This window comes from Piliocolobus tephrosceles, chromosome 4, assembly GCF_002776525.5.
Source record: "Piliocolobus tephrosceles isolate RC106 chromosome 4, ASM277652v3, whole genome shotgun sequence".
NCBI classification, from domain to species: Eukaryota; Metazoa; Chordata; class Mammalia; order Primates; family Cercopithecidae; genus Piliocolobus; species Piliocolobus tephrosceles.
The window spans coordinates 91,623,691-91,650,317 of NC_045437.1; the positions used below are offsets into that span (position 1 = coordinate 91,623,691).

Sequence of the window (26,627 nt, forward strand, 5' to 3'; positions counted from 1 at the left end):
AGCCCCCAATACATTCCATATTAATGTTAAGAAGTTTTTTTAAAAACAGTATCTACCATAATGAAGTTGGCTTCATCCCTGGGATGCAAGGCTGATTCAACATGCACAAATGAATAAATTCATCACATAAACAGAACTAAAAACAAAAACCACATGATTATCTCAATAGACGCGAAAAAAGCCTTTGATAAAATTCAACATCCCTTCAAGTTAAAAACTCAATAAACTAGGTATTGATGGAACATACCTCAAAATAATAAGGACCATTTATGACAAACCCACAGCCAATATCATACTGAATGGGCAAAAGCTGGAAGTATTCCCCTTGAAATCTGGCACAAGATAAGGATGCCCTCTCTCACCACTCCTATTCAACATAGTATTGGAAGTTCTGGTCAGGGCAATCAGGCAAGAGAGAAATAAAGGGTATTCACATAGGAACATAGGAAGTTAAACTGTCTCTGTTTGCAGATGACGTAATCCTGTATCTAGAAAACCCTATTGTCTCAATCCTAAAGTTTCTTAAGCTGATAAGCAACTTCAGCAAAGTCTCAGGATATAAAAATCAATGTGCAAAATTGCTAGTATTCCTATACACCAACAGTAGACAAGTAGAGAGCCAAATCATGAATCAACTCCCATTCACAATTGCTACAAAGAGAATAAAATACCTAGGAATACAGCTAACAAGGGAAGGGAAGGACCTCTTCAAAGAGAACTACAAACCACTGCTCAAGGAAATCAGAGGACATAAACAAATGGGAAAATATTTCATGCTCATGGATAGGAAGAATCATTATTGTGAAAATGGCCATACTACCCAAAGTAATGTATAGATTCAGTGCTATTCCCATCAAATTACCACTGACATTCTTCACAGAATTAGAAAAAAACTTCTTTAAAATTAGTATGGAACCAAAAAAGAGCCCGTATAGCTAAGACAATCCTAAGCAAAAGAACAAAGCTGGAGGCATCATGCCACCTGACTTCAAACTATATTACAAGGCTACAGTAACCAAAACAGCATGGTACTGGTACAAAACCAGACACATACACCAACAGAATAGAAAAGAGATCTCAGAAATAAGACTGCACATCTACAACCATCGGATCTTTGACAAAGTTAACAAAAACAAGCAATGAGGAAAGGATTTCTTATATAATTAACAGTGTTGGAAAAACTGGCTAGCCATATGCAGAAAACTGAAACTGGACCCCTTTCTTATACTTTATACAAAAATTAACTCAAGATGGACTAAAGACTGAGATGTAAAACAAAACTATAAAAACCCTAGAAGAAAATCTAGACAGTACCACAGGCATACGCATAGGCAAAGATTTCATGACAAAAACATCTAAAGCGAACATTTTGCTTTGCACTGCAACCAACATTTTGGTTGCAGTGAAACCAAGCAAAAATCAACAAATGGGATCTAATTAAAGAGCTTCTGCATAGCAAAAGAAATCAGAGCAAACAGACAACTTACAGAATGGCAGAAAATTTTTTCAATCACTCTGACAAAGGTCTAATATCCAGAATCTACAAGGAACTTAAATTTACAAGAAAAATCCATTAAAAAGTAGGCAAAGGACATGAACAGACACTTCACAAAAGAAGACTTACTTTTATTTTCGACATGAAGTTTCTCTCTTGTTGCCCAGGCTGCAGTGCGATGGTGGGATCTCAGCTCACTGCAACCTCTGCCTCCCAGGTTCAAGCCATTCTCCTGCCTCAGCCTCCCAAGTAGCTGGTATTACAGGCATGTGCCACCACACTTGGCTAATGTTTTGTATTTTTAGTAGAGACAGGGTTTCACCATGTTCGCCAGGCTGGTCTTGAACTCCTGACCTCGGGTGATCCACCCACCTTGGCCTCCCAAAGTCCTGGGATTACAGGCGTGAGCCACTGTGCCCAGCCCAAAAGACATTTATGCAGTCAACAAACTTATGAAAAAAAGCTCAACATCAGTGATCATTAGAGAAATGAAAATCAAAACCACAATGAGATACCATATTGTGCCAGTCAGAATGGCTATTATTAAAAAGTCAAGAAACAACAGATGCTGGCAAGGCTATGGAGAAATAGGAATACTTTTACACTGTTGGTGGGACTGTAAACTAGTTCAACCATTGTGGAAGACGGTGTGGTGATTCCGCAAAGACCTAGAACCAGAAATACCATTTGACCCAGCAATCCCATTACTGGGAGGGAGGGCATCAGGATAAATAGATAATGCATACAAGGCTTAATACCTAGGTGATGGGTTGACAGGTGCAGCAAACCACCATGGCACATGTTTACCTATGTAACAAACCTGCATGTCCTGCACATGTGTCCTGGAACTTAAAATACAATTAAAAATTTTTTTTTAAAGTTAAAAGCAAAAATGAATTATGAAAAGACAATACAGGGAAGTTATTTACTGACCTTGGAATAGGAAAGAACTTTCTAAACGTACAAAAAGTAAAATAAATTACAAAGGAAAGTAATTTATAGCAATGGTTACATAAAATTTAAAACGTCAAAAGTCATAAATTTAAAAGGCTAAGTGGGAAAAAAAATCAACAAATGCTACCCTTGATGGGATGATATTTCCAAAATAGTAAACATCTGAAAATGTTTTCATTGCATTTTTGTTTATAACAAAAAGACTAATAGTATGTTGGATGAGATTAATTATAGTACATACAATTGATAGTTTATGAAATCAGAAAATATTTAGAGAGAATATATAATGACAACAAAAATGCTTATGATCTAATATATATAGTGTAATCCTAATTTATGTTTAAAATGTCTATGTTGGGGGAAAAAAAAGGATGAAGGAGATGCATCAAAATATTCCAGTAATGGAAATTTATCTTCTTCATACCTTCCTGTAATATTCAAATTGTTTGCATTTAATATTTTACTTTTATAATCAGAATATTTCCCCAATTGTCTTAATATTACTAAAGGAAGATGGTTAGAAGAAATAAATGAACTGGTGCTTGGCTTGTCTATTTTTTATATTTTTATAAGCTATCTTATTTTTGGAAACACACTCATTAAGTAGTGTAAAGTGCTTTTCTCGTAACTCATCCAATACGACCATCCTACAATGTAGTTATTTTTCTCTACTCTTCAGAAAACTGAGGCTCAGAGAAAACTACAGAACTTGGGTTGGGACAATGCCTGGCTAACTCCAGCGTCTATATATATAACCATATGACCTTCCTATTCTATCCAGGAAGGTTTCAGTTCCTACCAATAATTCCTTTGAGATCAAGAAAAATGATTTGAAAATGTTTCGAAAATGCAGACACCATAATCTAGCCTTGAGAATCATCACAGAGCTAAAGTCTTGAGCAAGAGAATGAAATCCAGAAACTTGAAGGTAGAAAGTGAAAGATGTGTTAGAAACCACCAGATTTAATGTCAATAAGGTAAGCAAATATTAAGTGCAGGACCTTCATTAATAAGATATGTCACTTGAGGCATCTGTGAAGAAAATTTTTAATAGCCATTTTAAAATCCAAGTGCTGATGTACGATTATTGGCTAAGGATTTTTAAATATTCGCTCAATCTTCATTTGCTTTGTTACTGCTGCACTCCCAGCCCACTGCCACTCCCTTACCCTCAACTACCAAAAGACAAAATAAGATGGTCTGTAATGTTGGCGCAGTTTTGAAAAGCAAATGCTTTGGGATAAACTTTTCATTTTAAAATCTGTCATCAAATTCTATATTCTTTCATTGTGGTCTCCAACCAATGAAGTAATTACTCTTTATATACAGTATAGGACCCAAACCTGGAATGGGTAATGGAATTGCTACGTTGCATTCCAATATTTCATACTTTTTTCAATAATGTTCAATACTTTATTGTAGAGAATAAATTGGTACATTCCTTTATTGTTGTTTTTGCTTTCCTTTATAAAGCAGCTTGGATGAAAGAAATATCACAGAGTAGTTAATCACCCAGTCTTGGTAGTGACACTTTTTTTTTTTTAATGCATTATTAATGTTTCTTTTGAAGATGCAAAAAAAAAAAAATACCTACAATAGCTATAACCATGAATCTGAGAGTATGTGAGATTTATATTGCACAACTATTTCTAATGATTCTATACAATATTTCTAAAAGCTCTCTTATTAGGTTTTAAATAGTCCCTAAAACATCACTAACTGCAAAAGTTGAAGTACAGTGATTCTTTAATATATGCCTACTTTACTATGACATATCACAAGAGAAAGTTAACTAGATTCTTCCAGAGTAACTACCACCTCGTTTTGAGATATTTAAGAAAATCTAAAGACCTAAATAATCAATAGGCATACCTTACATATTTGAAGAATCCTATTCATTGACTTTCAAGCCAAAATGACAGATTCTCCCTTTCATTGAGTCTGTTCTAAATGGGAACATGAAGCCAAAGTGATAGACATCAGGGGGTGAATATTCTGGGACTGGTTTTTCCTGCCGAGCTGCATCCTAGCTTAGTCATTAATACATTTAGGAACCCTGCCATAGTGGTCATTGTCAACCACGTTGAGAAGTTACCTGTGGAACACCTGTACTGTATTAATCAGAATTAGCAGGTATGCAGAATATATTTGCTACAAATGTTGCTATTATAAAATCAATGTTATTTCACTTTCTAAGGTGAGAGAGTGTCTTAGGAGAAAGGGAGAGCTATTAAATCTTATGCTACAATAATGAACATAAAATGGAACTATACCAGGGCATATGGTCACCTTATTATTTCCTGGAGGAAGTATTCAGATTTGAGATACCTTCTATCCCAAAGAGCTAATTAATCTTTATCATAATTTTGCTTGTCCTTTAAAGTCTTGCTTACATAACCTTTGGCAAAAGGTGAATGGTAAGGCTGATATTTGCTATGAGACATAATTATTTATTATAGTTTACCATTGATTGGAGCTCTTCTTTGGACAAGTATAGACTCACATAGCATGACGTCTGAAATTATGTTTGGAACTTGTTTATGTTTCCCGTGCTGGATGCTAAAGATGGTTTTGGTCCACAACTTTCTCTAGTTCACTTAGGTGCCATGCAAAATAGACTTCTTCTCAGATCTATACTTCCAACCTATGGAAAATACATTAGATGGGAAGTATGGAGTGGATAAAGGCACAGAAAGAAGTGATCAAATGTTTTCTCTGTGCCAATCTTTCCTCTTTTTCAGATATTAAAAAACCATGTTTCAACCTGAAATCTGGAATACTGAAATTCTCAGAAAGCAGTTCAGCAATTCAGAGTCCCTTGGCTACTGAATCTTATCTAAGTGTCTTATTCAGTTCTTACTGTATCAAATCTTGTGCAGTTTCCTTGGTGCCTTGCCTCTCTTCCTGATATTAGCCTTGAAAAATAGAAACACTCTATTCAGACACTGAGGTACTCAGAGTTCTTTAAGGTTAACAGGATAAATGGACACCTTTTAACAAGATAGTATATTTTTATATTAAAACAGTTCTCAAACATTTTGGCTTACGTTAAAAATAAAATTTTGAAATATTAGAGGGAGTTCTTAACTATATGAAACCTTTGATGCATGTTTAGTTTTGTACCAGATGATTCAGTGTTAACTTGTCAGAGTCTATTTTAGAAAATGATGGTAAATTCTTTATACTGTTACACTGAGATTTTTTTTCCCCTTCTGCTGACTTGGCAGAGGTTTATTTTTTGTTTGTTTTTGCTTTTTTGCAGAATGAGTCTTTACCTGGTTTTAATATTTGCTTTCTCTTTTGCAAAGTAGCCTTATGCTTTTCAGAGCTCATTTCTACTACATAATTTGTAATGGCATTTAACTGTGCTTTACCTTGTTAGCTTAATCTTATACATGTAATTTGCATGCAACTTTAAAGATGATTGTAATGTAAAAAGAATTTGGAGAGAAATATACCCTGGGCTAGACAATGCAAACAACAGGCATTTTTAAGTGGCAGCTGGCACTCTAAGAGTTATAATAAAAGCCAGGAAAGAAAGAATGGAAAAAAAAGAAAAAGAAAAAGTGACGCATGAGAAAGAAGGAAAAAAAAAGAGAGGAAGAGACAAAGGAGAAGAGGGAGAGGAAAACACGGAAAAGAGAAACTCTTACAGACAGAAGGAAGATGAGAAGACTGAGAAGTTGACTATGAGGAAGGAAAATGTCTCCAGTCAGAAGCACAAATGACATAAAGTCAAGACAGAAACAAAACTTGCTAACCATGTTAACTTCTAATTCAACAAAAATTATTTGTAAAAGGCTGTACATAAAATAGTTTTTATTAAATGTAAATAAACCTTACAGCAAGCATTCAGCAATGCAGATGGACCTGTTGTCAGGAGGGAGAGTTCCCTGGAGCCAAAAACTGAAGAACCCCCCAACTTTTGCTTTGAGATGAAGTCTCACTTTGTTGCCCAGGCTGGAATGCAGTGACTCCATCACAGCTTATTACAGCTTCAACCTCCTAGGCTCAAGCAATCCTCTCACTTCAGCCTCTCAAGTAGCTGGGACCACAGGTGTGTACCACCACATCCACATCTGTTTTTTTGTTTTGTTTTGTTTTGTTTTTTTGTGGATAGAGAGAGGGCCTTGCTGTGTTGCCCAGGCTATCTCAAATTCCTGGGTTCAAGCAATCGTCCCACCTTGGTCTCCCAAAGCGCTAGGATTACAGGTGTGAACCACCACACCCCAGCCAAGAAAACTCTTTTTAACTGTCCTGCAAATATAGTCAGCCCTCCACACAGTGGGTTTGCATCCATCGATTCTACCAATGGGCAGTTATATCAGAGACTTGAGCATTCACAGATTTTGGATACGATTTTGGTATCCATGGGAGGTTCTGGAACAGACCTCTTAAGGATACCCAGGGACCTGTATTTGAAAGGTCTTAAAAGAACTTTATCAATATCAATATCAAAACCTTTGACTTAATCGCCTGGCCAGCAGCCAGGAAAACGGGGCCTTATAGATTATCCCATCTCAGGCTCTTGTCCCAGAAGTTCTGCTTTCAGATGGACTCCCGAGTGAAAGGGCCAAAGAGGACTAGTTCTAGGCTAATTCTGATAGAAGCCACAACAGACGCTGTGACGCTCAGGCTCCCAAGTATCCAGAGATTCTGAAAAATAAGTAACAAAGGCTACTTTCAACCAAGATAACACAAATTTTGAGATAAGAATTTGTATGCCTCACAGGGTTTTCTGTAAAATCAAAATGAACAAATTGTGGAAAGGTTTTGAAATGTGAAAGCATGTGAAAAAATAAAGCACAAGAAAATGTGGAAGCACCGTCAGGATTACAGGTCACTGCCTGTCCTTAGACCTCATTTGAAAAGAAAAGAAAAGGTGAAATAAGATGTTTCCTAAAACCCCTCCTGGTTAGGTTTACTCACTTTACAGATAATATAAAAAGGACTGAATAGTCTCTGCCCTTCAGAGTCCGTTGAAAGCTTATTTGAGAATACTGTTGGTGGGTGGAATTTCTCCTGCTCTTTCTACAAGCTCAGTAGTTAAAGCTTGAGTGAGAATACCAAAGCTGGAGTGAGGTCAAACACCAAGCTCGTTCCTGAATCCAGATAACAAATGCCGGGCTAGGTTTTTTTTGTTGTTGTTTGTTTCTTAAATCTCAACTTCTAATGAAAAAGTTGTAGATGTATGTTTGTTTTTTAAAACTCTTCTTTCGAAATTGTTTATTTCATTTTCAAATATATGTTTAAACATGGTTGAAAATTCAAATGCAGAGCTGAGAAGGCAGTTGAGAGTTTAGAGAAGGCGGTGGGCACTCTATAATTCTAGATGACCACATTTAGAAGATGAGTGGATTTCTTAGTAACTGGCTCTCTTGCTAAGTATGGTTCAAATGCTGCTTCCATCATTTTCTTAGCTAGGTGATTTTGAGCAATTTATTATTCATCTGTAAAATGAGGATAATAACTCAACCTACCTTTGCGATGGTTATAAAATTAAATTAATCTATTAAAGCCATAAAATCCACAAATATCTGGAACATAGGAAGTACTCGGTAAACATCAGTCATTAATATTAACAATTTGAAGAGACTGAAAAAGGAACTCCTACAACACTTTTAAAAGTTAAATTGTATTAAATCTTAATAAAGATGACAGAATTTGCTTGTAAAACTTCTTTGTCATATGTATCATCATATATGATCCTTACAACCATCACACGAGGGTGATGGATATTATTCTCATTCCCAGCTTGAAGAAACTAAAGATCAGTTGCCTAAAGATCCACCTCACACTTCTGCCTCAATTCATGCTCACTCTCTTTGGGTGCGTCCAGTTGTATGTGTTCTTATCTGAGATATGGGACTTGAAAAATGGCATCTGAGCAGAAAGTTCATCTGTTTACAGTATTTCTCATCCACTGGAAGTTGTATGTCCTATGAAGGCCACTGGTTATACTCATAAGATGCATGCCTTTTATCATGTGATTTTATTTGTTAATGCTTATTCAGTTAAAACTATTAGAATCAGTGAGCTGTTCTTCAATAAGCCTTGTGGCTGAATCAGCGCCAGAGTTATTTAATCTTAAATAGCACAAGTTCTGTTGCTAATATACTTACTAGTACAGTTCTTAATCAAAGAAAGATTCCGATTATTTTATTATGATTATGTCTTTCGTATAAATTACAAAAAGTCATATACACAAGGTATGGGGCCCTCAAAGTTTTTTTCTTAAATACATTTGTTATGAAACTAATCACATCGTTTATAGGACTTTATGGCTTATAAAGCATTTTTAATTTATCTTTCCACTTGAGATGGCAGGGTCATATGGTTCCTCCATTTTACAGATAGGGAAACTGAGGCTTAGAGAAGCTAAGATTTCATTACTAGTTAAAAAGAGTTCCTGGGACTATAACCCATGTCTCATGGTTGAAATTGGGCTCCTTTCAGGTCACTGTCAAAAAGTTGTCGAGTCCCATATGGTATTTTTTCGATACGTTGTTTTAGATATTTAAACTTGGGTCTTCCCCAAAACTAACCTTGAGTTATAATCAAATTGTGAGAGAAAAGAATCATATTAGTATTAGAAAAACAATGCTCTTTGTGACATCTCCACAACCAAGTAAGGACTACTTTGTGAAATCCAGAGGCTATTTTTCTCTACAAATATTTTACAAGACAAACTTGTACCTTTCTAAAGAGGCACATCTGTTGTAAATTACTCCCTTACCGAAAGAGAGAATCACCATCCCTTCTCCCCATCTGAGCTTAAAAGAGATTTGTTGACATATTCTAAGGCTAGCATAGACAAAACAGCATAGGAAAGAGGTGGTGGTCAGCAGGACCAGGGTTTGGCTTTGCTTAAACTAATTCCACATGCCCCGTGACCATTAGCTGTTTTTTATTTCCTGCTCTAAAGATCCGTAGTGAAAATAATCTGGGATAGGGAAAAGCTGCACTTATTATTTTTTTCCCCAACAAGATGCTGTGTTAGCAAATAGAAGATATGAGCCACCTTCAGCAAACCAAGGTCTTTAGTAACCCATTTTTCAAACACTACTGGTATTTCCTTTCCAAACAAATATGGACTGTGACTGGAATCAATTTAATCATTTGTATGGTTACAATTGCCAAGTTTCTGGAAATAATCGCCATTTAAATACTGGATAACATTTTTATATGAAGTTAACAACAGTTTTATTGCTATTTAATTTCCATGATTTGTTTGTTTGCTGTACATCTCAGTGTCTGCAAGCATGACGTTTGGGGATAGGGAACAGTCTTAAGAACAAATCAGGATAAAAGCAATGTCAAAGTCATGTTAAAGGCCTGACTTGAATCCACCAAATGAGAAATTAGCATTAGGAAAAAATGATTTGCTCCACCATTTTGGGCTTTTATTTCTCAATTTCCTTATAAGCAGCAAAACAGTAATATCATCCACCATTTTCAGACCTTGGCATAATGCAAGAAACCCAGAACAGGACTGAGAATTCAATTGTCCTCCTAAGATAATAGGGTTCTTCAGTAAAATTCAACAAAACATAGCAGATGTCTGTATAAATAAAGGGCCTGGCAAATTTGAGGGGAACTAGGCCATCTTTCTCTATTGATGCCATATGTAGCACATACCTGAATAACAACTTAGTGTTCTATGGGATGCTGCTGATATATGGGGTAGGCCTATCCCCTAAACCCCTTCCTTACTGCAGAGTAAATCACTACAACAGGCTCATTCTGAGGTCAACCTGGAAGAAAATTCCAAAGGCCTACTTTATTTAGCTTATGATAAAGTTGGTTACTTAGTGGTATGGATCATGGTGCCTTGCAATTTATTGAGGGAAAAAGGGCAAGAAAAAGATGAGAATCAATTTCAAAAGTGTCTCAAATTCTTAAACTCCCCAGTTTAAGATGGCTATTGGTTTAACAGGATAAAACAAGTTCTTTAGAAATGGTAGTTTATGTATCTGCATTTTAAAATTCTGCATTTACAATAACAGTGAGATGGGCATGGATTGAGGCTATGATGTACTTTCCTAGGCCTGTCCTAATCAAGCTGGGGGATGTTGTAGGCTTAAATCCTGTTGTGCATTTTATGAGCCATGTGACCTCTCAGATACTTGGTTTTCTCTTCAGTAAGACAGAGATCATATCCACCTCATAGAGTTGATGTGGGAACAGAATGAAATCATGTGTGTAAAGCAACTGGCATGCTGATAGATATTATATAAATACTAGTTTTCTTCTCACTGACTCTCTCTCTTCCAAAGGGTAATATTCTCATTTTTTCTGCCTGATTTCTCTTTCATTTTCCTCCCCGCCACTGGCTAGAGTTTGTATTTAGGGGCCTGCTTATCATCCACTTCATTCATGTCATCTCTTCATTTGGGTAGTATTTTTTTTTTTTTAGCCAAATCTCAATTCATTTCTTCTATTCATTTACTCAATAAATATTTATTCAACACCAACTACATACCAGACACTATTCTAGGCTCTTAGGATACTGGGCTCTGGGGATACAATGATAAGCAAGATAGCACCAAGAAAATATATGGAGAAACAAACAAGACAAACAGCAAAGAATAAAAAGTGCAATGAAGAGACCTGAAATGGGTACATGTGCTGGACAGTGACCCAGTGGTCAATGAGGGCTGCTCTGATGATGAAACACTGTAGTTGAGAACAGTTTTGGTCAGGAAAACAGAAACTAAGTATTTCAAACAAAGGGGATTGAACACAGGGAAGTAGCTACACAGGTGATGGAAGAATAGAGCATCAAATAGTGTGTGGCTGACATGAGCAATGCAGAAAGCCACTAGCAGAGGAAGGTTCCTGGAGCCCAGATGATGACCACATGGATCAACTGTGTGGCAGGAGTGGCACCGTGGAGCAGGTGCTTGGCAGTACAATACTTGGGATTATGGAGGGATCTGTCTGGTGGAGAGCTGAACCACAGAGGAAACCCAGTCACCTAGTCACTGCTGGATAATGCCCCCGAAACCAGGGAGACATATCAAGGGGGATGAGGGAGAATGAGAGAAGAGAGAGAATTGTTCTGTTTCATTTACTTCTTCCCTTTTCCCAGTCTCCTTCCAGTATCTCCCATTGGCAAAATCCCCAAAAGAATGTGATTTGCAAGAGAAGAGTGAGTGATGGTCACCTGGAAGTATTACAAGCAAGAACCAGCACAAGATCAGAATGATGGAAGGAATTAACCAGGAGAAGTGCATGTAGTACAAATGTGCTAAGGCAAAAAACAAGCTCAACTTGCTTGAGGAAACAAAGGATGCCTGAACATCGTAGCCAGTGAAGAGGGAGCACAGGACAACAGAGAAACAGGCAGTGGCACAGAAGGAGACTTGTAACCATAATGAGAAGTAGAGATTTTATTCCAAGCATGATGGGAAGCCCATTGGAATGTTTTAGCCAGAGGAAGAACATTACATTTTATTTGCCTTGTTACTAGCTCTTACACAGAATAATTTACATTTTTAAAAGACCACTTATATAGAATATACTGTGGGGGAGAAACAAGATAGTGAGGGGGCTACTACAGTAGCCCACAAAAGGAAGATAGCCTAGACCAGGGTGGACATATTTGGGATGTTTTGAAAGTAAAGACACCATAGACATATTACTAGATTGAATGTGGAAGCCAAGAAAAACAGAAATCAGAGAATTGCTTATATGTTTGGCTTGAGCAACTGGTTAAATAAGACTGATAGTTTTTTGAGACAAGGTCTCACTCTGTCGCCCAGGCTGCAGTACAGTGATGCAAACGTGGCTCACTGCAGCCTCAACTTCCTGGGCTCAAGCAGTCCTCCAACCTCAGCCTCCTGAATAGCTGGGACCACAGGCACATGACACTACACCCAGCTAATTCTTTATTTTTGTAGATACGGGGTCTTGCCATGTTGCCCCTGGTCTCAAACTCAAGCGATCCTCCTGCCTTGGCCTCCCAAGGTGCTGAGATTACAGGCATGAGCCATCACACCTGGCTAAGGCTGATTTCTGGCTAAGGCTGATTTTACTGCCATAGGGAGGAGTGGAGCAGGAGCAAGTTTGCGAAAAAGGCAGATGAAGAGTTGTGTTTGGGCTGTGAAAAAGTATGAGGTGCCTGTTGGAGATTCAGGAGGTGAGATCAATCCATAGATGGATATCTGAGTCAGGGCCAGAGATCTTAATGTCCCGGGAATAGGAGGTGTCTTCCAGGGAAAGAATATGGACAGAGGACCGGAACAGAGCCCTGAGGCACAACAAAACTTAGCTGTTGAGCACATGGGGAGGATCCAGCAAAGATGACTGAAAAAGACTGAGGTAGGACAAAAACTAGGAAGAGGCATCAGAGAAGTTGAAAGAAAGAATTTCAGGAAGGAGGAGTAACCTCTCTGAAACTGCTGAGAGGTCAAGAAAGATAGCAGTAAAGTGCTGATGGATTTGGAAAATGGAATTTATTGTAACCTTGACAAGAGCATTCAGTTCAGTGATGGGGATGGAAGCTCTGGATAGATTGAACAGAGAATGTTAGTGAAAAGTAGATGCATTCACTGAAAAAAACCTTTCAAGTTTTGCTGTGAAGGGTTGCTGAAAAATGGAGAAGATACTGGAGAGTACATGTATGGCGTCAAGAGAAGGGATTTTATTTTAAAAGATAAATACTAGAGACCAATAACTCCAGTTGTGATTTTTAACAAGATCTCCAGGTGACATGTATGTACATTACAGTTTGTGAAGGGCAACACTACAGCATATTTATTGGCTCTTAGCATGACCTAGCATGGAGGAGAAAGGACATTGCAGAAAAGGAAGACTAACTACAGGAGCAATGTGTTTGGGAAGACAGAGCCCAAGTGGAGGGGAGAAGCAAGGATACCTCTTTCCCAGGGACCAGAGGATGGGGAAGAGAGTAGTGCAGATGAAACAGGTCTTAGCTTTGGTGACAGAAAGATGTGAAGATGTAGAAGTTCCTAATAGCTTCCGTTTTTCTCGGTGATGTGGAAGACAAAACCATTAGCTGAGAGTGAGCAGGAGTAGTGGCTGGTGGAAGAGGCTGGTGGAGGCAGCATCAGGTGTGAGACTGTTTTCACTGGGAAACGACATTTTCCTTCTCAGGGCTGTTCGCAGACCCTGTAGGGTGATGAATATGAGTACTATATATTCCTACTCACTGCTGATTTTGCATTTCATCTCTTTCACTGCCTTATTTGGAATTTTATCCATCTTGCCTATTCAATCTTTTATGTAACTCTCCCTTTATAAAGTTTTAGAAGATGTCCCATAGCTTACTATTAAAATATCGAAACTAGTGTTGTGTTCAACAGTCTATCTTGAGAGAAAAGACCCTTCTTTTGGATGAAAACTCTACCATTCCAGGCTCTGTCAGAGCACAACTGGGGTGATCCAGCCTGCAGCAGGACCAAAACCCAGCAGTCATCACAGAAGAACAAAAAAATATGACTCTTGTTTTTCCTTTCTGACCAATTCCTACTTTTTATTTCTGGCTCTTTTGATTTCTAAAAGATCAATGACAGTTCTTGCTTAAGTAACTGGATAAATGACAGTTCTTGCTTAAGTAACTGGATAAACAATCTAGAACTCGACCAGGACACAGGTAATTTAAATGTTTCATTATGCTGGCATGGTGGTGGAAAAATAAGTCTCTAAAGTAGGTGAACAGCCCCACCAGATTTATATTGTCTGTCTGGGAATGTATTTCCTGCTCCCATGAAGGGTCTGTGTTGATTTCTAGAACTACAGACATCCAACTGGTCACATTAAAGAGGCAAAAAAAAGTTACTATTGTCCCACAGCAAGCTGCTTAAGTTTAGTCAAGTGTGTTATCCTTGTCCTGGCTCTTCAAATTAGCATCCCTCAAATCTATGTTCCCAGTGGACCTTTTACCTCAGTCTTGTTTGTGCCAAAGATTCCTGCATCAAGTAAGGAGGAAGAAATGTCCTCATTGGAAACCAGCAAGAAATGGCAACACAGAGACAGGTTTTAAAGCCATGCCTTATAGAAGGAGGAGCTATTGGACATCTCATGAAAGTGCCCCTGGCAGCTATCTGTAATTTGCCTTTTATCCATTCTTCAAGGCCTGTTCTTCCTTGGTAACACCCTATTCCCAGATATTTCAGAAAGAAATGTGAAGTAGATACTTGTCACCATTTGGGAACCTCTATAATAAAATGCAATCATAAATACTCTTGAGTTCTGGATCATAGTTGTTAGCATCTCCAGCCAAAGAAACACACACACTCCACACACACACGCACACTGCAGAAGAACTTGACCAATATAAAATCAAGCACCTCTGTTAAAAATGTAAGAAGACCTTCACTAGGAAGGAACTGGGAAATACTGCCACTGCAAGGGAGGGTGATCTTACTTTTACTTCTTTTCTTTGAATATAACATTCCAGGAGGACAAAGAAAAGAAATTTTTTGGTATAGTTTCTTATAGAGCTTAATAAATCTCTACATACTTGGGGGAATTTAGGATTGTTTTGAGTTTAATTTAGGATTGTTTTGAGTCTAATAGGGGGAATTTAGGATTGTTTTGATAATGTGGCCCAAGACAATTCTTCTTCCATTGTGACCCAGGGAAGTCAAAAGATTGGACACCTCAATTCTAACAGTTTGTGTATTTCTTCTTAGTATTCTATTTGCTTAATAAATTTAATCAATTAGTCCCGAATTTTTTTAAGTGTTTAGACTACTGCCTAGTATGTAGTAAGTTCTCAAAAATGTTACTTATTACCATTTTATTACTATTATTTGTTACTATAATTATCTGTGAGTGCTGAAAGATAGATTACAATAAATATTGACTTTTCCTACCTGATTCTTGATGTTTCTGTGATGTCATATATACACAAATGTTTAAATGCCTCTGTTTATGAATGCTCCCTGATTGTAAGCATGAAAGTTACAACAATCTGCTCTTCCTCAAACATACTGTGCAGAGTTGATAGAAATTATTTTGAACCTTCTGGTTTGTGTGACTTTTTGGCACATCTACCAGTATTATGAATTAGATGATTTATCTGAGCCAAACTGCTGCTATGCAGAAATACAAATAGAAATACCATTCTGCAGACAGACAGATAGCTGGAGAAAACAAAGACAATGTTATAAATTAACATTAAAAAATTTATTATTCACTCTATTAATCTGAATGTCAAAACTCTCCTAATTTTTACATTCTTGTTTTTCTATTTCTGAGAATCATTTAGATACTTTTCTTTAGTAAATGGGCATTTATTGTTTTACCTTAGCAGAGATAATGGGCAATATTCAATTAAAAATGTAAAATCAGTGATACCAGGTAGCATTACTCCTGTAAGGTCATTTTATAGAAAGCTACCTAGTGGCAAACATCCTGTGAGTTTCATCAGTTAGGGGAAAAGTTAGTTTTTAGCAACTACATTTGAACATGGTTTTAAGAAATATTAAAAGACAGTATTGTTTCATTCCACAAAGGATTCAATGACAGGCAGTGTTAACAGTGCAGACTGCTATGATTTTATTCTGCTAGGATACAGTGTTCCTCCATCTAAAGCAAGCTTGTCCAGTCCCTGGCCTGCATGCAGCCAAGGATGACTTTGACTGTGGCCCAACACAACTTTGTAAGCTTTCTGAAAACATTATGAGACTTTTTTGTGATTTTTTTTTTCTTAGCTCATCAGCTGTCGTTGGTGTTAGTGTATTTTATATGTGGCCCAAGACAATTTTTCTTCTTCCAGTGTGGCCCAGGGAAGCCAAAAGATTGGACACCCCTGATTCTAAAGGTTTGTGTATTTCTTCTTAACACTCTATTTGCTTAACAAACTTAATCAACTTTTTAGCTGCTTAAAACATTAGTCAAATCATCCTGGTGCTATAGATTGAATGTTTATTGTCCTGCCCCACCCCCACCAAATTCATATGTTGAAACTAAAATCTCCAATGTTGTGATATTTGGAGGTGGAGCCTTTGGGAAGTGACTACATCATGAGGGTGGAACTCTTATGAATGGGATTAGTGCCCTTATAAAACAAACCCCAGAGAGTTCCTCTGCCATATTCTGCCATGCAAGGACACAGCTGAAAGGCAGCTGTCTATGGAACCAGGAAACAGGCTCTCATCAGACACTGGATCTGCCAGAGCCTCGATCTTGGACCTTTTAGCCTCCAGAAGTGTGAGAAATAAGTTTCTGCTGTTTATAAGCCACTCAGTCTATGACATTCTGTTACAACAGCCTAAACAGACGAAGACACTTAAAAAATTATTCAAATCATTCAGGTATGGTTTACAAAATTATTTTTATATACTTTTATGCCTATAGTGTTTAAATTTAAAGTTGAAGTGTGCATAATTATTTAGAGTAATTTTATCTATTCCAAATATGGCAAATTTTATCATTCTCATCTACTTTATTATTTAAGCTAGTTGTGCTAGTTGTGTTAGAGTGTTAAAAATTATTTGGAACACATGTTGGAAAATCATTTTGAAAGTTAACTATTTCAAAAAAATTTTAATGCAACTGAAGTCAGAGAACAGGGAGAGCAAAGAATTTTCCATTAGATGCCCTGCTTTGTCTTACTTGCAGGAATTATATAAGTGATGAGGTATTTCTCAGGGCTAGAAGGTGGACATCAAAAGGTTTGTGACTTTAGGCAAATACCCAAAACCCATGCTAATGTAATAAGTTATCTAGTGTCCTCAAGCACAGCAATACAATAAATACAGGATTTCCATCATCTTTCCTTAGAGCAAAATTCTAGAGGTCACAAAGTGGGTCTCTGTGTATTTTGTATCAGCAGAGCATAGGTTCTAATCGCTGGGGTCTTAGGATGGTCACAAGTAGTATTTCCTTCTCAAATCAATAAAATGGGATAATCTGTATCTTAAAGGAATATTACTAGGATTAAGGAAAATATCTGATTAGAAAAGAAGTCCCTTCCCTATTTGTAAACCAGCATTTAGTTCTTCATTCACACCCAGGACTCAGTGATGAATGTGGGAGAAAGAGAAAGTTGACAGAGGCATCCTGAGAGCCTTTGATAGACCAGGCACTGTGCTAACCCTCTCACTTGCATTAGACACACAGTATACAAACAACCCTGCAACAACTATGCTATTACCTCATTTTGCAGATGAAGAAATATAATCTTAGAAAGGTCACGGAGTATGTAAGTGGCTGAGGGAGGACTAGAACCTAGATACGTCTGTAGTCACAAACTTGGAAAAAACAAAAATCACATCTAATGTTACAGAAAATACCTCAATGCTTATACAACTCTGTTCAATCAAATAACCCCAATCCTAGTTCTGTGATCTCTCAAACATGTAGAGTGATATTGTAATTAACATTCAGATTATCCCTTCATGTACCTCCAATGCGCATTAACTGTACCAGCTGCCACTTACATACATCCACCACCATCCTTTCCAGAATTTCTGTGAGCACTGCTGATCAAATGCACTCACTCACTGGTACTCATTAAAATAGCTGTTCATTCCTCTGTAGGCAGACATGGCATGAAAAGCATTAATATTTTAGGATGCAGTCTTATAACATGTATTGTACTTCTTTCCAGTCATAAAGTAATAACTCTATTGTGGAAAACTTGGAAAATAAACACAAACATAGAAAGAGTAAAAAAAATCTCTGGTAAACATTATTAACATTTTAGGGTATATCTTTCTAGTATCTTTTCTACTTATTAATCTTTGTGTAATTATTAATCATGTGGTTACTATGTGTCAAACACTGAGTCAGATGATGGGATTCAATGAAGAAGACAGACCTGATCTGGAATCTATTATATTGAAAATATACGTTTATTGGGCTTAAACAATCCTCCCACCTCAGCCTCCCAAGTAGCTGGGACTATAGGCATGTGCCACCACATCTGGCTAATTTTTGTATATTTTGGAGAGATAAGATCTATTTTGTTCAGGTAGGTCTTGAACTCCTGACCTAAAGCAATCCTTCCACCTTGACCTTCCAAACTGCTGGGATTACAGACATGAGTGAGGGATCATGCCCAGCCTCTGTCTTTCATTTTTAAGGTACAAATAGCATATGATAAATATTTCCATGCTCTTTTTTCTTACTTAACCATGTTTCTTAGAGATTGCTCCATATCAGTGTTGAAAAGCTTCCTCATTCTTCTAGCTGCATTATGGCCTATGGTATTGATGTACCATTATTTATTTAATCCATTTTCTCTTAATAGATGTTTAGGTTCTTTATCAGTTTTTTTTTTTTTTTTTTTTTTTTTTTTTCCCCCAGAAAAAAAAAAAAAAAAAGCAAAGAACACCTTGTCTATGAGATAATTGACCTGTGTGAGTGTATTTGTAGTATAAACTTCTAGAAGTGGAACTGTTTGGCCAAAGGATTTGTGTTTTTGTAATTCTGGTACTTACTGCCAAATCAGCTTCCAAAAGAGATTGTACAATTTCCACTCCCACCAGGAGGACACGGAGTTACCCATTTCCTTGCCAGACTATGTCACAGACATGCCTTCTCTTTTCCATGTATTTTCAAGACTATTTGGAGACCCAGACCAGTTGCTGTGGGGGCTCCATAGCGTCACTTTTTACACTTTTAATCACATATTTGTCTAAATTTTTGGTTTTGGAGACAGGGTCTCAAAATAGTTTCAACCTCCTGGCTTAAGCAATCCTCCCACCTCAGCCTCCCAAGTAGCTGAGACCACAGGTGTGCACCGCCATGCCTGGATACATTTTTTTTTTTTTTTTAATAGAGACAGGGTCTTGCCATGATGCCTAGGCTGGTCTTGAATTTCCAGCCTCAAGAGATCCTCCCATCTCAGCCTCCCAGAGTGCTGGGATTATAGGCATGAGCCACTGCGCTAGGCCTGCATTATGTTTCAAATTAAGTGATATGCATTTTGATTTACAGGATTGAGTACATAATATACATTAGATAAGAGAATAGTTTTACTCTGACTATATAAATGGCCAAACCAGTTGAGTACTTTACAGTATAGGAAGGTCATGCATAATCTCTAAACTACTGATAGACTAAGAATTTTTCTTATGTGCCAATTTCCACCAAAATTGCTACACTAAAAGAGACTTTAAAATATTATTTGTGCATTATATCTAAGGTATCTAACTTGATAGTATGTTTGAATAAATGTTTCTATTTTATTGCTGTGAATGGGTTATCAAAACAGGGAAGTCAATACAGTAGTAGAGAAAGGCAGCACAGCAATTGGGTAAAGTACACAGGCTATAGAGGCAATCGCCTTGGGTTTGGACAGACCTTGGTTTCAACCCCCTACCCCTGGTTTTGGACCTTGCTAACCATCATGTCCACATGTACCTTACTTATTCCGTCCAAACTTCAGCTTATCTCTAAAACATGATTAGTAGTACTTGGTTATTGGAAAGATTAAATTATATACAATAAATGGCCACCTCAACCACCACTATCACTTACAATAGTGCTATGGTAGCACAGTCCCAAATTCAAATATTTGATCTGCCGGGTGCATTGGCTCATGCCTGTAATCCCAGCACTTTGGGAAGCTGAGGCAGGAGAATTGCTTAAGCTTAGGAATTTGAGACCAGGTTGGACAACATAGTGAGAACCTGTCTGTATGGAAAAAAAAAAAAAAAAAAAAAAAAAAACTAGCTGGACTTGGCTTACATGCCTGTGGTCCCAACCACTTGGGAGGCTGAAGTGGAGGAATCACTTGAGCCTGGGAATTCGAGGCTGCAATGAGGCGAAATTGTGCCACTGCACTCCAGCCTGGGTGACAGAGCAAGACCCTGTCTCAAAAAAAAAAAAAAAGAAAGAAAGAAAGAAAAAGAAAAAAGAAAAGAAATTGGATCCTTTTGTAATATGCATTCCCATGTTTATGTAGATAAAGGCAATGTAAATATTGATTAACCCTGAGAACTTAGCATAACCAAAATCACAATCTTGAATTAACCTTGAAAGATTAGTAGCAAAATGCCAGGCTCTTTCACACACATACACACACACCCTTGCATGCATATTTTAAGTGAGAGACCACAAGAAACACAGAGTCCATGAAGATCTCTGTGTGAACTCCTTCTGAGTCATTTTCAGGAGGTAATAGAGGTAATCAGCTGGAAAAAACACACTATCTAGTTGTATTTGGTTTACTGAGATAACATAGAGAGGACACTGCATTATTTTTTAACTTGCAGAAAGAGTTCATTAGGCCGGGCGCAGTGGCTCAAGCCTGTAATCCCAGCACTTTGGGAGGCCGAGACGGGTGGATCACGGGGTCAGGAGATCGAGACCATCCTGGCTAACATGGTGAAACTCCGTCTCTACTAAAAAATTCAAAAAACTAGCCGGACGAGGTGGTGGGCGCCTGTAGTCCCAGCTACTCGGGAGGCTGAGGCAGGAGAATGGTGTGAACCTGGGAGGCGGAGCTTGCAATGAGCTGAGATCCAGCCACTGCACTCCAGCCTGGGTGACAGAGCAAGATTCCGTCAAGAAAGAGAAGAAAGAGAAGAAAGAGAAGAAAGAAAGGAAGGAAGGAAGGAAGGAAAGAAAGAAAGAAAGAAAGAAAGAAAGAAAGAAAGAAAGAAAGAAAGAAAGAAAGAAAGAAAGAAAGAAAGAAAGAAAGAAAGAAAAAGAAAGAAAGAAAGTTCATTAGGTCGTTGAGAGTCTACTCTGTACTTGGTACCATGCCAGGCACTAGTATAGAGGGCTAATCCCAACAGACATGGAGACCCTGACTTCATGATGCTTATAGTCAGGTGAAATTTTTCTTTTCTTTGGAGACAGGATCTTAGTCTGTAACTCAGGTTCCAATGCCGTGGCATGATCATGACTCACCACAGCCCTGACCTCCTGGGCTGAAGCGAACCTCCTGCCTTAGTCTCCAGAGCACCTGGGACCACAGGCGTGTACCACCACATCCAGCTAATTTTTAAAAATTTTTAGAGAAAGGGTCTCACTATGTTTTCCAGGCTGAGGTAAAATACTTGTATCTCCGGGAGGGAAGGAGGGCGGGTGGGAGGAAAACAGTGCAAGTAATACGCTTTTGCTGGGCTTCCTGGTTGTAGAACACTGCCAGATAATGGTAGTATCTAACATATTGGGGCACACATCTAAGTAGCAGAGATAGGCTCTAAACCAGAGCAGTAAGCTTAGATATTAGATTAAAGCATAATTTCAAATTCTAAGCACCCAGTTTGATGTCATTTATTACCAAAAATTCTTGTCACTGTTTGAATACTAAATAGGGATGTTTCCTGAGTAAGTACTGAATAGAAAAATTAAGATAAAACAGAGAGTTTTGTTTCAATAATTCCAATTTATACAGGTTCTTAAATATTTGCAATAACCCCTACTGAGGAATAGTTCCATTTCCTCTATAAATAACCAGTTACGTAAGTTATCAACTCTTTACTAAAAGAAAATCTAATTTGATTCAATTAGACTTTTTGTTTGTTTGTTTTGAGACAGTCTCACTCTGTAGCGGAAGCTGGAGTGCTGTGCAGTGGTGCGATCTTGGCTCACTGCAATCTTTGCCCCTGGGGCTCAAGTGATTCGTGTCCTGCCTCAGCCTTCCAAATAGCTGGGACTAGAGGTGTGTGCCACCACACCTGGTTAATTTTTTTTTTTTTTTTTTTTTTGTATTTTTAGTAGAGACAGGGTTTCACCGCATTGCCCTTGGTGGTCTCAAACTCCTGAACTCAGGCGATCCACCTGCCTCGGCCTCCCAAAGTGCTGGGATTACGGGCGTGAGCCACCGTACCCGGCCAGAATTTGAATTCTTAAAATTAGCTAAATACCGTTCATCAGAAGTGAGACAGCTAATCTCAAGCCACGAATAATGCGTGCTCACCACCTAGTGGCACTTGTGGCAAACTGCAGGTACATTATACTTAAAACAGTATGTTCTGCTAATTTAATTCATGGGTAACATTCAGAAGCTTTACGAATAACCCTCATCTTCTAGTTAATTTATGAAGTTTTAGCCCCCAGAAATTTGGCATAATAATATCTTTTGAAATTCCTTTTCAATCCCCATTGCAATATGTAGATCGGACCACCCTTGCCTTATCATGCTCCTGATTGGATTCTCCATTGTCTCTTAAGAATTGCCATGTAGGCCGGGTGCGGAGGCTCACGCCTGTAATCCCAGCACTTTGGGAGGCCGAGGTGGGTGGATCACGAGGTCAGGAGATCGAGACCATCCTGGCTAACTCGGTGAAATCCCGTCTCTACTAAAAATACAAAGAATTAACTGGGCATGGTGGCAGGAGCCTGTAGTCCCAGCTACTTGTGAGGCTGAGTCAGGAGAATGGTGTGAGCCCAGGAGGCGGAGCTTGCAGTGAGCAGAGATCACGCCACTGCACTCCAGCCTGGGCGAAGCAAGACTCCGTCTCAAAAAAAAAAAAAAAAAAAAAAAAAAAAAAAAAAAAAATTGCCATATATATCATTCCTTTGCTTGAGAAAAATGAAACAAATTTGTTTGCAATACATTCAGTAGAAGCACCTTGTCCCAATGCAAAGAGTCCAATTCTGAACTTCCTCAACAAGCTGAATTCTAGCAAGAGGGTCAGATGTGGCCTCATCTGATGTGGCCACATCACACTCCCCAGACTGTTCCTGCAATACTGAACATTCTACCTGAAGCAGCATCTTGTCTGCCTCACCTCTGCCTTGGGAATTCCTACTCATTCTTTAAGACTTAACTCAAAGCCCGTTGCCTACAAGAAGCCCTCCTTGACTACTACAGTTGATTCCTCTCTCCTTGTTCTGAATTCTGAGAATGACGATTGTATCTAGCCTGAGATATACTCCTGATCTGTTTCTGCTGCCATCTCATTATTGTCCATTATCTCTGTGGGCTAGCAGATGGCTTCTGTAATGTGAAAAACTCCTTGAGGACGGTGATTGGTGTGTGTTTTAAAGCATCCCCTTCTCCACTGTACCCACCTCAATAAAGAACACAAAGCCCCCTAAATACTTGGGTTGTGTCCACCAGTACAGCATTTCATTATTCTGATCTTTTAGGCTGCAGATGTCTCCCAGGTGTGGCTTCTGATCACCTTGTCATCTTTTACTAGTTAAAACACATGTGATCTTTTCAACAGCAGCGGCAACTTCATGTCAATATATCTGCATATTCGGTGAGGAAGAAAATTGGCATAATGTTTCCCAGTAATTTAGGCCAAGAGAGCAGTTCTTTGATTACCTGAGTATTTATGGTGAAAATTGTGTTTAAAATTTGGCAAGGATTTGTCTCATTTATTCATTTCACTTTATATTTGCAGGTTGGTTGTGATTTATGAATACCTTTCAAAGGTCACTATCGATCTTCAAAATACATCAATTCTAAGTAGGCAACCTTCCACCTTTGAAGAAAGAAACTTTTACTGTTTCACAAACACATTAGACAAGAATGTGGTTTGATCAACAGGGCATAGGATTCATGAAATCAACATTTATTCATATGACATCACCTGGGGCAGCAGGAATGCTTCTGGTTCTGATTAACACCACTGCAACAACTTGTGGATCTAGGGGGACACTTTGTTCTTAAATCAATTTAAATATATCATGGAATTACAAAACGTATTGAACTTCCCCACGCAAGGCCTCAATGGCATGGCATTCGAATAGGAAGATGAGTTGATCTTAATAAAATGGATAATCCAAGGAGTGCCCAAACCCAGACTTTTGGCATCTCAAATCTCAATTTTAACCCTGTAATTATAAGTGTACAATGAGATCTTAATGTTCCTTGATTTGGAATAAGGTTTAAGGTAGTTTTGTTTGTTTTTTGTTGTTTGAGACAGAGTCTTACTCTGTCACCCAGGCTGGAGTACAGTGGCATGATCTCAGCTCACTGCAAGCTCCGCCTCCCAGGTTCAAGCGATTCTCCTGCCTCACCCTCCCGAGTAACTGGGATTACGGATATGTGCCACCATGCCCAACTAATTTTTGTGTTTTTAGTAGAGATGGGGTTTTGCCATGTTGGCCAGGCTGATCTCGAACTCCTGACCTCAGGTGATCCGCCCACCTCACTCAGTCTCCCAAAGTGCTGGGATTACAGGCATGAGCCACTGTGTCTGGCCTGTTTAAGGTAGTTTTAAATAAAATTTTGTTAAGGCTCAAGTCTCTTCATCACATGAAGTGCTACAGTAATTACTTGCCAGACACAATATTTTCTTGAATCATACACGTATTGGAAATGTATGTATATGTACATTTCAAAAATAAAATTCATGTTGACTTATCGTTCTTAAAATAACTTTCTCTACACATATCCATTTATCTTTAGACAAACAGTCATTGAAAATATGATTTGCCAAGATTTTGAATTTGTGTCTCTACAGGCTGCATACTCTTACAATAAAAAAGCAGGAAAACCTCCTTACATGCCTTCAGTTATCTTTGTTGAATTTGATTTTTTAGGTATAAATAACCAAACTCTCTCAGTGCAAGCCTGACACTGATAATGAATATGTTTCAGATGGCAACAGGAAAACATACTACTGCTGTAATTAAATGCAAATTTTTTAGTGCATGCAGTATTAAAGTCAAGTTTAAGCCACTGAATGGGGGAAATTTAGAAGTTAAGTGGTTCAAAAGGAGTAATTCAAACCTGCTGAGTCAGGTTTTCCCAGTGAACAAGCTGCTACTTGGAGTAAATTTGGTGTGGTTCTAAGTGGCAGAAACCCAGGCTGTTGGATTTCATAATTTAAATATGAATAGAGACATTATTCCCAATACCTTAGCAATCTGTATGCAAAGTACATAGAGCTTCGTTGTGAGAGAAGCTCTGCTTCTGTTTATTTGGTCAGTCAGTCCATATTTCTGAGTGCCATAGGAGGCCAGGCTTTTGAAGAGATACTGGACTTTTATGCTCTTGAGTTGAACAGACCCTAGAAGAAAATATTTCCAAATACTTGAGAATCCTGACTCTATTAACTTTGGGAAGACCTTCAACAAAGGAATGATGAATTGGGAAGGTGAGATTAATCAAAGAAGACTTCCTGGAGAAGGTGAGAACACAGGATGCAGAAACACACAAATGATTGCATGAAGATGAGAAATCAAAGCGCTGGATTAAAGCCAAGAATCCATAGCAAGGAGAATGAAGTTAGAGGAAGCTGGTGGGGAAGCTGTCAAGAGCCTTGATGACCAAGGTCACCTGCTCAGCCATCTTGGTAGCATCTCCGTCCTCCCTGGAGTGTGAAATGTTCACTATTCATCTGCAAACTGTGTGTAATGTGAGAGGACCTTGAGAAGTAAATTAATTAGAGTCTTATTTATAACTCTGTTGTCAAAACTTATAATTTCACAGATATGTCATCGAAAATACTTGGCTTCTGGAAACACTCTCACATAGTGACCCTTGTAAATTAAAATCTCAAGTTAAAAAAAGGAAATGATGATTGCTCACAATAAGAAGTATAAAAATGGAACACTGATTTATGAATTTCAAGCTACACTTTCCTTCTTAGACTAAAATATGAGAGAAAACATTAAGAGACACTCTGGTTTCTACCATTCAAACATTTATATCTGCTTTTGGTAAATAAAATGACTTCTCTTTTTGTGCCAATTATTATGGTGTTGAATTCAAGATAGAGTCCAATACAAAATCAATCTTGGATGACAAAAGAGGAAACAGGCAAGCTCGAGGACTCAGACCTGGCAGCTAATTTGGGAGGCTCTGCTAATGCTGCTAAGAGCATGATTTTAAAATTAACTTGTGCTCAGCTTCCTCTCAGATGCTTTAATAATAATTAATAGCAGCCCATGCCACCAAAGTAAGAACCTCATCTAACAAAAGTCACTAGTACTTTTTGGATGAGGAATTTCTGCCAAACAGCCTATAAGAGCAGAATTCTGGGATAGCAGAGGGGCAAATGCTGGCATGCGTTGAATTAGAATTCCACTCTGTGATTTACTGCTTGTGACTTTGCATGAATTCCTTAACCTCCCTAAACCTCAGTTTCCTCAGATGTAAGATTGGGGTTAACAGTGCTACCTATTTCTTATGGTTGTTAGACGGATCAAATGTAATGATCCAGTTAAAATGCTTAACCCAGTGCTTGGCTCATAGCAATGTTCCATAAATGTTAGTCCCTACTTTATTTCTAGAGTGTTTGAATGACACTGTATAAGCCATGAAGTGTAAGGCAAAATCTTGAGTGTC

The 26,627-nt window shown here is 38.1% G+C and overlaps 1 protein-coding gene across 9 annotated transcripts in view; it reads right to left on the reverse strand.

Moving 5' to 3' along the window:
* Positions 1 to 26,627, reverse strand: part of MCTP1 (multiple C2 and transmembrane domain containing 1) — a 594,518-nt gene that overhangs the window by 11,572 nt on the left and 556,319 nt on the right. The gene's annotated exons all lie outside the window — the stretch shown is intronic.